The 11,663-nt window shown below is 51.5% G+C and overlaps 1 long non-coding RNA gene across 1 annotated transcript; it reads right to left on the bottom strand.

The window, feature by feature from the left end:
- Positions 1–5,457: 5,457 nt before the first annotated feature.
- Positions 5,458–7,297, bottom strand: LOC120870188. The gene is made up of 2 exons (XR_005722750.1): positions 7,096–7,297; positions 5,458–6,296 (listed from the first exon to the last, which is right to left on the bottom strand). It is a non-coding gene; the product is annotated as an uncharacterized LOC120870188 (long non-coding RNA).
- Between the last annotated feature and the right edge of the window lie 4,366 nt (positions 7,298–11,663).

Genomic DNA, 11,663 nt, shown 5'->3' with positions numbered 1-11,663 from the left:
GGAGCACGGGCCTTCCTTCTGTCCTGAATCCCTGGGATTCCATACCTGCCTTAACTCAGGAAACACCTCTTGTCCTAATTAGGCTCAAAAAAGGTACATTGTAACTGGCACTGTCTCAGGAATTCTGGCATATCATGCAGGTCACTGGACATATTGTTATGTGAGATCACTAAGCCTTCCAGGAGAAACATGGAAGACAGCTATGAAACTAATAGGTCCCAAGGCCTTGGGATGAAGCCTACAAGAGTGAAGAGGGGAAATGGGACCTCTTCGCACCCCACTCCAGCACTCTTGCCTGGAGAATCCCATGGACGGAGGAGCCTGGTAGGCTGCAGTCCATGGGGTCGCTAAGAGTCAGACATGACTGAGCAACTTCCCTTTCACTTTTCCCTTTCATGCACTGGAGAAGGAAATGGCAACCCACTCCAGTGTTCTTGCCTGGAGAATCCCAGGAATGGGGGAGCCTGGTGGACTGCCGTCTATGGGGTGGCACAGAGTCGGACATGGCTGAAGTGACTTAACAGTAACAGTCACTCGGGAGAGTGGGCATGTCACAGTGAGCACAGTAATTACCCTAGAGTTGGAAAGGACCAGATGCCTAGTTGGTGTTCTGTTCTATTATCCTCTTGGTGGAGAAAGGTGAGTCTCTTGTGCCCAGTGTCTGTTTGTCCTGAAAGGTGGGAAGAAGTTTTCTTCTCCTGCAGTAAAAATCAAACACTAATGGGCCCTTGCCCCAAGTCTGGGTGAGTTTGGAGATTAAGACAACATCAGGTCTTTTCATTCAATGGAAGGATACTCAGCACTGAAAAGACATTGATTTGGGCAATGACATGGATGAGTCTCAAAGATATTATTCTAAGTGAAATAATCCAGACCCACAGAATGCATGTATAATTCCATCTAAACGAAGTTGTAAAACAGGCAAAATGAATCTATGGGGTTAAAAATTAAAACAGTGGTTGCCTATGTATGGAGGAATGACTGAAAAGAGTCAGGAGGACATTCTGGCGGGCTGTGGTCCACGGGCTCACAAAGAGTCGGAGACGACTGAGCACACGTGCATGCAAGGGAGAAGGATTTTAGAAATAAGATTCTTGTTGTTTCCTTTTAGCAGGTATCTAAGGGTTTTAAAGGGAAGGTGCTGTCACAACATCTATTGCACACATTCAAGTGAATTCTTACATAACTAGAGAAACAAAACCATTCCTTTCTCCCTTGCTTCCCTACCAGCCCATGGCAGAGTCTAAATCCTGTGCAGGGCTGTCCTGATAAGTGTTTAAGAACTAGCTTTCTAGGAAAAGAAAAACCCTGATTCATAGCACTTACTGATAAATGTGGTGTGAATACTCTCACCAGGGCTGATTTCATTGCTGCTGATGTGATGTCAACAAGCGTGGACTTGGGAAGAAATGGGTACAATTGAATTTCGCAAGCCAGTAGGAGCCAGCTCCAGCACAACCCTGCAACAAGCCTTTATTGCAAAACTTCAGGGGAGTCTTGGCAACGCTGAGGGAGCAGCTGTTAAAAGTGGTGTGAGGCTCTGGGGCAAGCAGTCATTGCCTGTTAGCTTGAACGTGAAGGGTGGCAGGAGGAAGGGACACTGCACTAAAGTGGTGGTGTGAAAGACCACCCACTTGTAAGAGCAGTCAGCCTTGCTAGATATGGTGGTTTAGCAGCCATGTAACTGGGGTTAGCAACCTGTTGGCAGCATCAGGATTTTTAAGTGAACATATGGATTAATAGATACCATCACTGACTCAGTGGGCATGAATTTGAGCAAACTCCAGGAGATCATGAAGAACAGGGAAGCCTGGCGTGCTACAGTCCGTGGGGTCCCAAAGAGTCGGACATGACTGAGCAACTGAACAGCAACACCATGCGTTAGTTCATTTAAAGTTCCTGAATTCTGGTTTCTGTTTGGAAGAACAGAGAGGAATATCTGACACCATGGGGCCTGCATTCCCTCCTGAAAAGAACAGGTCATAACAGGGTAAAAGCTGCATCTCAACACCATACCTACTGCAATCCAGGGTTTTCCTGCGTGGCTCTGGTTGGCATGTGAGTTTGTAAATCCTGCTTTAGGCTGTGCCGCCTCTGAGAATTGGTTTCTGGTAGAACTGTGTGTGTGTAGATGGTTACCTACTGGATGAACAGAAGAATACCCATGCACAGTCACAGTTCTCCAGTTGGAGGATCTAGATGTCCACTTGATGTCTTAGGGTACCCATGTTCACTCTGAGTGCTCTTGGGACACCAAGGAACAGCAGCACCTGGCCAGGGCATTGCCTGGACCCCTCATTCTCTATTCTGGCAGAACATTAGAATCACTGAAGTGAAGTCACTCAGTCGTGTCAGATTCATTGCGACCCCATCGGCTGTAGCCTACCGGGCTATTACTTGGATGGAGAATCACTGAAGGAGTTTTGTTTGTTTGTTTGTTTGTTTTTAAAAAAGCTCAGCTCTCAGCCCAGACAGTTGCCTAAGAATTTCTGGGGATAGAGTCTGGAAATTTAAATGTTTTAGAGAAGCTCTGCAGACAATCATAATATTTTTTTTTTTTTTTTAAGTAAGGCACCACATAAAGGTGCTTTTTCCTTGGACCAAAGGAAGAATCACATGTAGCCTCCAGCTTACATTCTCTTTCCTCCCCAGGTTGTAGTTCCTGTTCCTTCCTCAAAGAGAGGGACAGGGCAGTAAGGGAGGTGTGGCTTGCTCACCCCACCTCTGCTCACAGGCTTTCTGTAGTTGTGACGAGCAGGGGCTACTCTCTAGTTACAGGCCATGGGCTTCTTGTTGCGATAGCTTCTCTTTTTTTGCAGAGCATATGAAATTAAAAGATGCTTGGTCCTTGGAAGACAAGCTATGACCAACCTAGACAGCATATTAAAAAGCAGAGACTTTACTTTGTCAACAAAGGTCCATCTAGTCAAAGCTATGGCTTTTCCACTAGTCATGCATGGATGTAAGAGTTGGACCATAAAAAAAGCTAAGCGCTGAAGAATTGATGCTTTTGAACTATGGTGTTGGAGAAGACTCTTGAGAGTCCCTTTGACTGCAAGGAGGCCAAACCAGTCAATCCTAAAGGAAATCAGTCCTGAATATTCATTGGAAGAACTGATGCTGAAGCTCTAATACTTTTGTTAGGACTGACTGAAATCGCCAACCCTGATCAGGCCCTTTAGTAACCATTCACATGAGTTGTTTTATAATAGGAGATCCTGGTAAGGAATAAGGAACTAATAAGCCACCACCAACCAGAAGAGTTCGGGAAAGTTTGAAAGGAGACACCGCGTGTCCGTCCACTTCCCAGAATCCCTCTCGCTAGCATCCATCTTGGCTGAACGATGCATGCACCACCAGGAAAGACTCTGAATTAGAATGATTGGCCAAAGACTAATCCCATCATCATAAAACCCGAGACTGCGAGCCACATGGCAGAGCGGTTCTCCTGGTTTCCCTTACCCTACTGCTCTCCACCTGGTGCCCTTTCCCAATAAAATCTCTTGCTTTGTCAGCACATGTATCTCCTCGGACAATTCATTTCCAAGTGTTAGACAAGAGCCCAGTTTCAGGCCCTGGAAGGGGTCCCCCTTCCTGCGACACTTTGGCCACCTGATGTGAAGAACTGACTCATTAGAAAAGACCCTGATGCTGGGAAAGATTGGAGGCAGGAGGAGAAGGGGACAACAGAGGATGAGGTGGTTGGGTGGCATCACCGATTTGATGAACATGCGTTTGAGCAAGCTCCAGGAGTTGGTAATGGACAGGGAAGCCTGACATGCTGCAGTCCGTGGGGTCACAGAGTTGACCACGACTGACTGAACAGGCTCTAGGGTGCTTGGGCTCAGTAGTCGTGGCACAGAATGCCGGCTCAGTAATTGTGGCACATGGGCTTAGTCGCTCCACAACATGTGGGATCTTCTTGGACCAGGACTCAAGCCTGTGTCCCCTGTATTGGTAGATGGATTCTTAACCACTGGATCACCAGGGAAATCCCAGAGCTGGCATTCTAATGCGGGAGGCAATAAACATCTTTAGAAAATCAATATAGCGGAAAGCAATAAGGGAGACAAATAAAGCAAGGGAGGGGGACTGGGAACACCTTGTGGTATTGCACTTTGTGGAGTATGTGGGAATGAGGAAAGGCCTTGGTGAGAAGGTAACACATAAGCAAATATGTAAAGGAGGTGAGAGGGTGAGCCAGACAGGTATATGGCAAAAGAAAGTTCTAGATAGGAAGAATGACACAGGCATAGGCCCTGGGGGTGGAAGGTAGTCTGGAAAGTTGGAGGGAAAGAGATCAGATGCCTAAAGCAGAGGGAGAGGAGGGAGAACAGTGGGAAGGAGGTCAGGGAGTTGAGCCTTGTAGGCTATTGGCTGTGGGCTTGGCTATGACACCCCAGGTGGTGCAGTGGTAAAAAATTTGCCTGTCAATGCAGGAGACTTAAGATCCCTGGGTCAAGAAGATCCCCTGGAGAAGGAAAAGGCAACCCACTCCAGTATTTTTGCCTGGAGAATCCCAGGGACAGAGGAGCCTGGTGAGCTACAGTCCATGGGGTAGCAGAGCTGGGCATGACTGAGCCTAGCACAGGAGCAGCAGAGACATACACTGGATATATCCCTAATGTAGACCAGACAAAGGTGGCCCTTGAAAAGAGTGGGGAAACTGAGGTTAGAGTCATGGACATTCGGCCGGCTTTCTTTCCAATTTGCCCTATAGCAATCAGAAGGGTCAGCTGGGACAATATAAGGGGCTGGGACTGTGGTGGTGGCTTGCTGAGCCCTGAGATGGGTGGAAAACTGCAGGGTGGGTGTATATGTAACCCTGAAGGGCGAGGCCTGACAGAGGAGGCTGGACAGGTAAAGGAGGAAAGAGGACCCTCTACTCTCCCACAAGCACTTCTACGCACTCCGAGCACCCTGCTTCCTATTCAGGAAAGACTAGTGGAGGGCCTACTCTGTGGTGGGAACTGCGCTACCTTCTGGGGACACAGAGACACAGAAGCCAAGATCCTGTCCCCCGGGTCCTATAAGGACTAAAGCCTCTGGCGAGATTTAACACCGTCATTTGTGGGACTTCGCTGGTGGTCCAGAGGTTAAGAATCTGCATGTCGGTGCAGGGGATACGGGTGTGATTCCTGGTCCAGGAAGATCCCACGTGCTGCAGAGTCACTAAGCCTACGTGTCACAACTACTGAGTCTGCACTCTAGAGCCCCACGCTCTGCAACGAGAGAAGCCATTGCAATGAGAAGCCCGCCCTTCACAGCTAGAGAGTAGCCCCTTCTCACCGCAACTAGAGAAAGCCCGAATGCAGCAGCAAACACCAGCACAGCCAAAAAGATTTTTTTATAAGCATCATTTGTTGCATTTCCTTGCATTCCTAACACGGTGCCTATGTGTTAAAAGAAAAGAAGGAAGAGAGAATCCTGGTGGGAAGAAAGAAGAAATCACACAACTCTTTGATGGAAGGAGTGAATTTTAGTGGTTATGTAACTCTCCCAGAATTACAGCTCTCCCAGAAAGAGGAAAAACAGGAGCTTTGTCATGGAGAAGATGCACTGATGGTATATCTCAGATGGAGAATCACTGCTTCTTGGATGGAGGCTGGCGTGGGGTTGTTGCAGGGAGGAAGCCAATTCTGACTCCATGTTGGAAACTGTTTCTTTGACTTGCTTTTCATCGCTTTTATTGCTATAATCACACTCCGTGGCTTGCCTGGAGGACCCTGCCCCTCTGCTTGACTATAAACTAAAGTGTCTTCGTTCAGCTCTTAGAGAGATGGTTTGTCCCTGCCCACCTGTGAATAGAAGAGATTGGCACATCCCTTCCAAAGGCTGGCCATTCCCTTAGAGATGTTTTGCAAGTCTGAAGACCCTTTCACTTTACTTCCCCACTGCCTTTTGACTTTCGTTCCTCATTGCTTCTTTCTCTCTGATCTATGAAAGAATCTGGCATCCAGACCCCAATAAGATGGTTATTTTAAGGCACTAGCTTGCTATCTTTTCAGAGCCTGCCAGCTCCCTGTTTAAAGTCTCTTCCTTGCCTCAACACCTGTCTCAGATTCATTGGCCTATTGTGCAGCCAGCAGAGCGAGCTTGGACTTGGTAAACAGGAGGAGACAGACAGAGTAGTTCAGGCTGGGAAGTGATCACGGGAGAAAGGTCATCGGGACAGGCAGGGCAGCTGGCTGCTTGGAAACAATCTGTCCTTTCTCCACTTGGAAACCTCCAAGCTGCTCATGTTTCTCCATGCCGCTGCTGCTGAGGGCCCTTCGGGCCTCAAGAAAGGCCCATAGCTGTTTGGAGATAAAAGAGAGCCTGATCTGGGGTGTGAGGCCCCACCTGCCGGCCGTGTGCTCGCCCTCCGGGCGCCTGGGAAGGCGCCGCCTGGCACCGTTCCGGGGCTCAGGCCTTGCGTTGCTGGCTCCCATCTGGCGCCTCTCTGCCCAGACCCCTGCCTTGGCTCTGAGGGTGAGGGGTGGGGGGGCTGTCCTCCCCAAGAAACATGATCTCTCCCTCTGCTCCTGGCCGGCCCCCCTCTCCCGGGGGCTGGGGGCGTAGCTCAGCCTCCTGCTTGTTCCCTGTTAGGCCGGCCCCCACCCCGCTGCTGTTTCACGCAAGGCTCTCTGTCATCGTTCCCAGAACGCCACCCTGGCCCCCCCCTCCACCCCCAGGCCAGCCTCTGGTGACCTTGAGGCCTTCTGGAATAAAGAAGGGGCGGGGCCCGGGCCTTGCACAAGCCTGGCCCAGTCCCCGGGAACTGCCGGCTTTGAAACTAGATCGTTCGCACGCCAAAGAAGAGCTGTTTACGGTCCCCACTGACACCTCCGGGCCACCCGCGTCAGGGCTGACACGCCTGCTGACTTGCCTTTCAGGTCCCCGCGCCCTCAGAGGGAGTCTCCCCCTGCGGAGGGCGGGTGGTTTGCCGCCGTGGGTCCCTCCAGGCGCCAGTCGGCTCTGGGAATAATCACATCGCGCCGACTAAGTTAGGAGCACCGGGAGCAGAAAGGGGCCGGGGCGCACAGGAGGGGAGACGTGGGGAGCGTCCTGGGGCAGAGAAGGGCAGAAGCAGGGCTGCCTGAGCCTGACACTCACGCTCACGGGCCGCTGGCGGCACCAAGCCCTCCCAGGAGACCGGAAGACCAATACTGGAGGGACAGGATGGGAAATCCTGGCCGTTTGTAGGAGGGAACTGGAGAAACTGATCTGCGAGGGAGGCGAGCTTTCTTCATTCCTCCTCCTCCAGAGCCAGGGGCTGGCGGGGAAGGCCCACCCCTCCACTGGCACCGGCGGTTGGCCTCTGCCCATCACGTGACTACCCAGACAGCCCACCCCCTCACCCCCGTCTGGGCCCGGTCGGGGGCTAGAAGACTGCAGGGGGGAAGGGGAGGCTGTGAGGGGAGGAGGGGCAAGGGCAGGAGCAGATTTCAGCCAGCTGCCTGAATCTCCTGGAGCCACGTCACCCCCACTCCCAGGTCTGACAGTCACAGGCGACTAAGCTCTTGGCAGGTGCTGTGCTTGACTGAGGCTGCAGGCCAGGTTGGGCGGCAGGGGGGTCCCAGGGATCACGCCAGCCTGTCCCATCCCTTGCTTGGCTCACTGAGGATAAATGCTTCTCCGAAGAGTCCTCACTAGCCCCTGAAAAACCCCGTCACAAACCCCTGGAGATCTCATGGGTATTTCTCTTGCTCTCTCTCTCACACACACACACACACACCATCCAGGTCCCAAATGTTGACATTTCCTCCCTAGCAGCCCCCAAGTGCCCTCTGATGCCCCAGGACTGCCCACGAGGAGCCCTCTGGGTGCCCCCGACCTGCACACAAAGCTGCCTCTGCATCCCAGGGCAGAGCTTTCTTGCCAGAAAGCCAGTTTGCCTGTCATGTGACTGCTCAGCCTTGCAGTTCCTGCTTGGGCACCCCTCCCTCCCTCTTTTCTGCTGTGTGGGCTACAGGGAACTAAGTTCTTCCATCTTTCTTACGGCTTGAAAGCAGAACTAAGAAAAGAAAAAAACCATGAGGCTTATCCATGCCAAGGAGCCCCAAAAGCCCTGAAATGGATGCCCCTGTACTCAGAGGGAGATGTGTTCATGACCATTGGATCAGAGTGTCCTGTGTATAAATAAAATTCTGTGTCCACTTCCCTTTAGCACCTTAGCTCAGCAAACAAAGCCTGCCAGGGCCAAGCTCCCATGGACCCCCCCTCCCCAGGTCCTGCCATTCCCCAGGCCCTAGACACCGCACTGTGCGGGACTCCCTGCTCTTTTTCCTGGTCTTGCCCTGGTCTCTCAAGCCCACATCTCTTCTGCTTTTAATGCCTTTCCCCACCTTGTCCACCTGGGGAGTATACTCATCTTTCAGGCTGCCTCTGCTGAAAGACTTCCTTGATGGCGCCCTCTGTGCTCTGCAGACTTCAGTGCCCCTTCTCTAAATGTTTGCAGCTCCCTGTTCAAAGCATTTCCCACACTGTATTTCAGTAGTTAACAGGCCCAGCTTCCTCATCAAGCTATGAGTTAAGGGGCAGTTTAATCGATAACCTCTGCCTCAGGGTTGACAGTGTTTAATCCATAACCTCTACCTTGAGGCTGACACTCATAGCCTCTACCGTAGTAAATGCTCAAGACATACTTGCCAACTGAATGCATGGATTTAATGAATGGGGCAGAAGAGATCAAAGTGAACAGAGAGGAGCACCAGGTCTCTGAGGAGGGAAGGGAATTCCATCAGTGGATATTAAGGAAGACTTCCTGGAGGAAGCAAACAAGTTATTTACTGGGTGGAGACATTCCAGGCTGAAGGAACAGATTAATCAAGAGTAGGGGAGTGAGGAAGCCATAGAAGAGGTCTTCTGTCAGGAATAATATTCACTGAGTGCCTCCTCTGTACCAGGCCTTCCTCTTAAACCCTTACACCTGGTATTATCTTATTTAATAGTCACGAACAACCACAGGAGATTGGTACTATAAATATCGCCATTTCACAGATAAGGAAAGTGAAGTTTAACTACTGGCCCAAGGTGTTGAGGTTAGATTTGATGAGAGAAGCAGATCAGCCAGAAGTGATCAACAGAATATGGAATTTGACTTTATACAAGGGGCCAGGTACTTAAATCACTGATGCTGGGACTTTCCTGGTGGTCCAGTGGTTAAGACTCTGTGTTCCCAATAAAGGTTGCTCTGGTTTGATCCCTAGTCAGGGAACTAGATCCCACATGCCACAGCTAAGACCCGGCTCAGCCAAATAAATAATAAAAAAAAAAAATTGATGCCTCTGAGTCTAAAATCCTCATGACAAGCAGTGGGGAAGGGAAGATGGATGTGAAGTTTGGGGGAACAAGAAGGAAGAACCAGTGAGAAAGGGCTGGGACTCTAGAAGATGAACAGGCAGCCACACCAAGACAGCAACTTCAGGGACACAGGTGACCTACAGGAGAAGTTGGCATCCTTTGTCCTGGAGCTAAAGACACACCCGGCCCAGGACTAGACAAACTGAACGAGGTTCATAGAGAAGCCCCAGATCTCTATCAACACGCATGAGCTGCTGGAGTGCTGGAGCCCTGCACGGACCACAGGAGTGAGCAAGGTTCTTGTGTCCCGTCCTGCCTCCATGGTCAGCTTACAGGGAAGGCAATCCTGGGACCATGGTTCAGCTTAGCTCAGCTGGCACAGCCCAGAGCTACCAGGTCAGGGTCCCGACCCAGACCTCATGTGTATAAGGAAGAAATGACTGGGAAGTCGATCAGAGCCAAGCCAGGAGGGTCTTGGCAGCACGCCGAAGAGTTTGGGATTTCTTCCGTGTGATCACTGTGCTGGTTTTCGAGATTGTGTGTCGAATTGGAAGCGAAGGTGGGATGAGCCCTTAGTGATGTCCTGAAGGTGTTGGGCATACTCGGGCTGGGGTGGGAGGCAAGATGAGATGCCCGTGGATCCCTGGGATAGATTCTAAATTGGGTGGTAGAGGCTGCGTGTAAATGAGGGGGCCAGAAGCTGAGCCTCGGGTGGTGCCTGCGGGCGAGAAGCAAGTCAGGCAGAAAGGCTGACAGAATGGTACGGGCCGAGGTCAGGGAGGTGGGAGGACCAGGGAAGCAGGGCCCTGGAAAGTCTGGGGGAGGCAGGGGCGTGCGGGCGTCTCGGATGCTCCTTCTTGGGCAGCTCGGATGGTGCCTGGGCCCTGTTTGGAGCTGGGCCAATTTAGTGTGGCCTCCTGCTGGTGCCCTGGCCCACTCTGTGCCCCCTCCCCCCGCCCCGGTGTGAAGGGCAGGTTCAGATGTTCAGCCCCCGCTCTGGAACCCCAAGGCTCTGGCAGCTGAAGGGTGAGATAAGCCTCTAGGCTCACAGTGTGACATTTGTCCTTCCTGCATGCCTCCTGAGGCCCCACTGCGTGCAGGACACTGGGCTTTGCTGGGGACAGGGCCCTGCCTGTCGGGAGCCTGGAAACAGTCTGGTGGGAGGCAGAGGAGGACACTGGGCCCTGCTGTGGAGGGGAGAGGAACACCAAGGAGGGAGGCCTCCCCAGACGTGGGAGGAATCCAGAAAGAAGTGGTATTTACATATGTTTCCCATCAAGCCCCTAGATCTAACCACGGGGACAGGAGATTCAGGGGCCAGCTCTGCAGTCAGCAGACCGTGGGAGCTGTAGGCTCAGCGACCCAGCCCAATGGTGTGGGAAAACAGAAAGAACGAGGTGAACCTATGCATGAAAAGAGAGTTGATAGACACAACAGCCCATTGTAACATGTGGACCTTATTAGGATCCTGATTTTTTTTTCAAATGATGATCAGTTAGTCTGCTCAGGCTACCATAACAAAATACCACAGACTGAGAAGCTTAAAAACAACAGAATGTATTTCTCACAGTTCTGGAGGCTTGAAGTCCCAGATCAAGGTCTGGCAGTGCTCTGTTTCTCGTGAGGATGGTTTTCCTAGCTTGAAGACGACCACTTAGTCTCAGGTGGCCTTCCCGCGGAGTGTGCAGGGGTGTGTGTGGGAGGGGGGCAGTGGGGTGGGGAGAGAGAGGGCTCCTCCCCTTCTTGAAAGGCCACCAGTCCCATCAGATTCCAGCCTTACTCTTACTACCTCCTTTAAAGTTGCGTGTGTGCTAAATCACTTCAGTCACGTCTGACTCTGCGACCCTATGGACTGTAGCCTGCCAGGCTCCTCTGTCCTTGGGATTCTCCAGGCAAGAATACTGAAGTGGGTTGCCATGCCCTCCTCTAGGGGATCTTCCCAACCCAGGGATCAAACCTGAGACTCCTGTGTCTCTTGCACTGGCAGGCATATTCTTTACTCCTGAGCCACTGGGAAAGCCCTGTTTAACCTTAATTACCTGGTGAAGGCCCTATTTCCAATTTCAGCCACCCAGGAAGTTAGGGCTTCAATATGTGAATTTAGGGGGGGACACAAGTCAGTTCACAGCAGGTGACATTTGTGAGCCATTGGCACTTTGCTGACGAGGCATTTGATTATATTGAGGAATTACTGCAAACTGTCTCCTGGGATGGGCTTCCCGGGTGGCACTAGCGGTAGAGAACTCACCTGCCAATACAGAATGCATGAGAGCCCCGGGTTCAATCCCTGGGTCGGGAAGATCCCCTGGAGGAGGGCATGGCAACCCACTCCAGTATTCCGGCCCGGAGAATCCCATGGACAGAGGAGCCTGGGAGGC

This window comes from Oryx dammah, unplaced genomic scaffold, assembly GCF_014754425.2.
Source record: "Oryx dammah isolate SB20612 unplaced genomic scaffold, SCBI_Odam_1.1 HiC_scaffold_11, whole genome shotgun sequence".
Lineage (NCBI taxonomy): Eukaryota > Metazoa > Chordata > Mammalia > Artiodactyla > Bovidae > Oryx > Oryx dammah.
The sequence above is the reverse complement of the archived record's forward strand: the minus strand, read 5'-3'. Positions and strand labels throughout refer to the sequence as shown.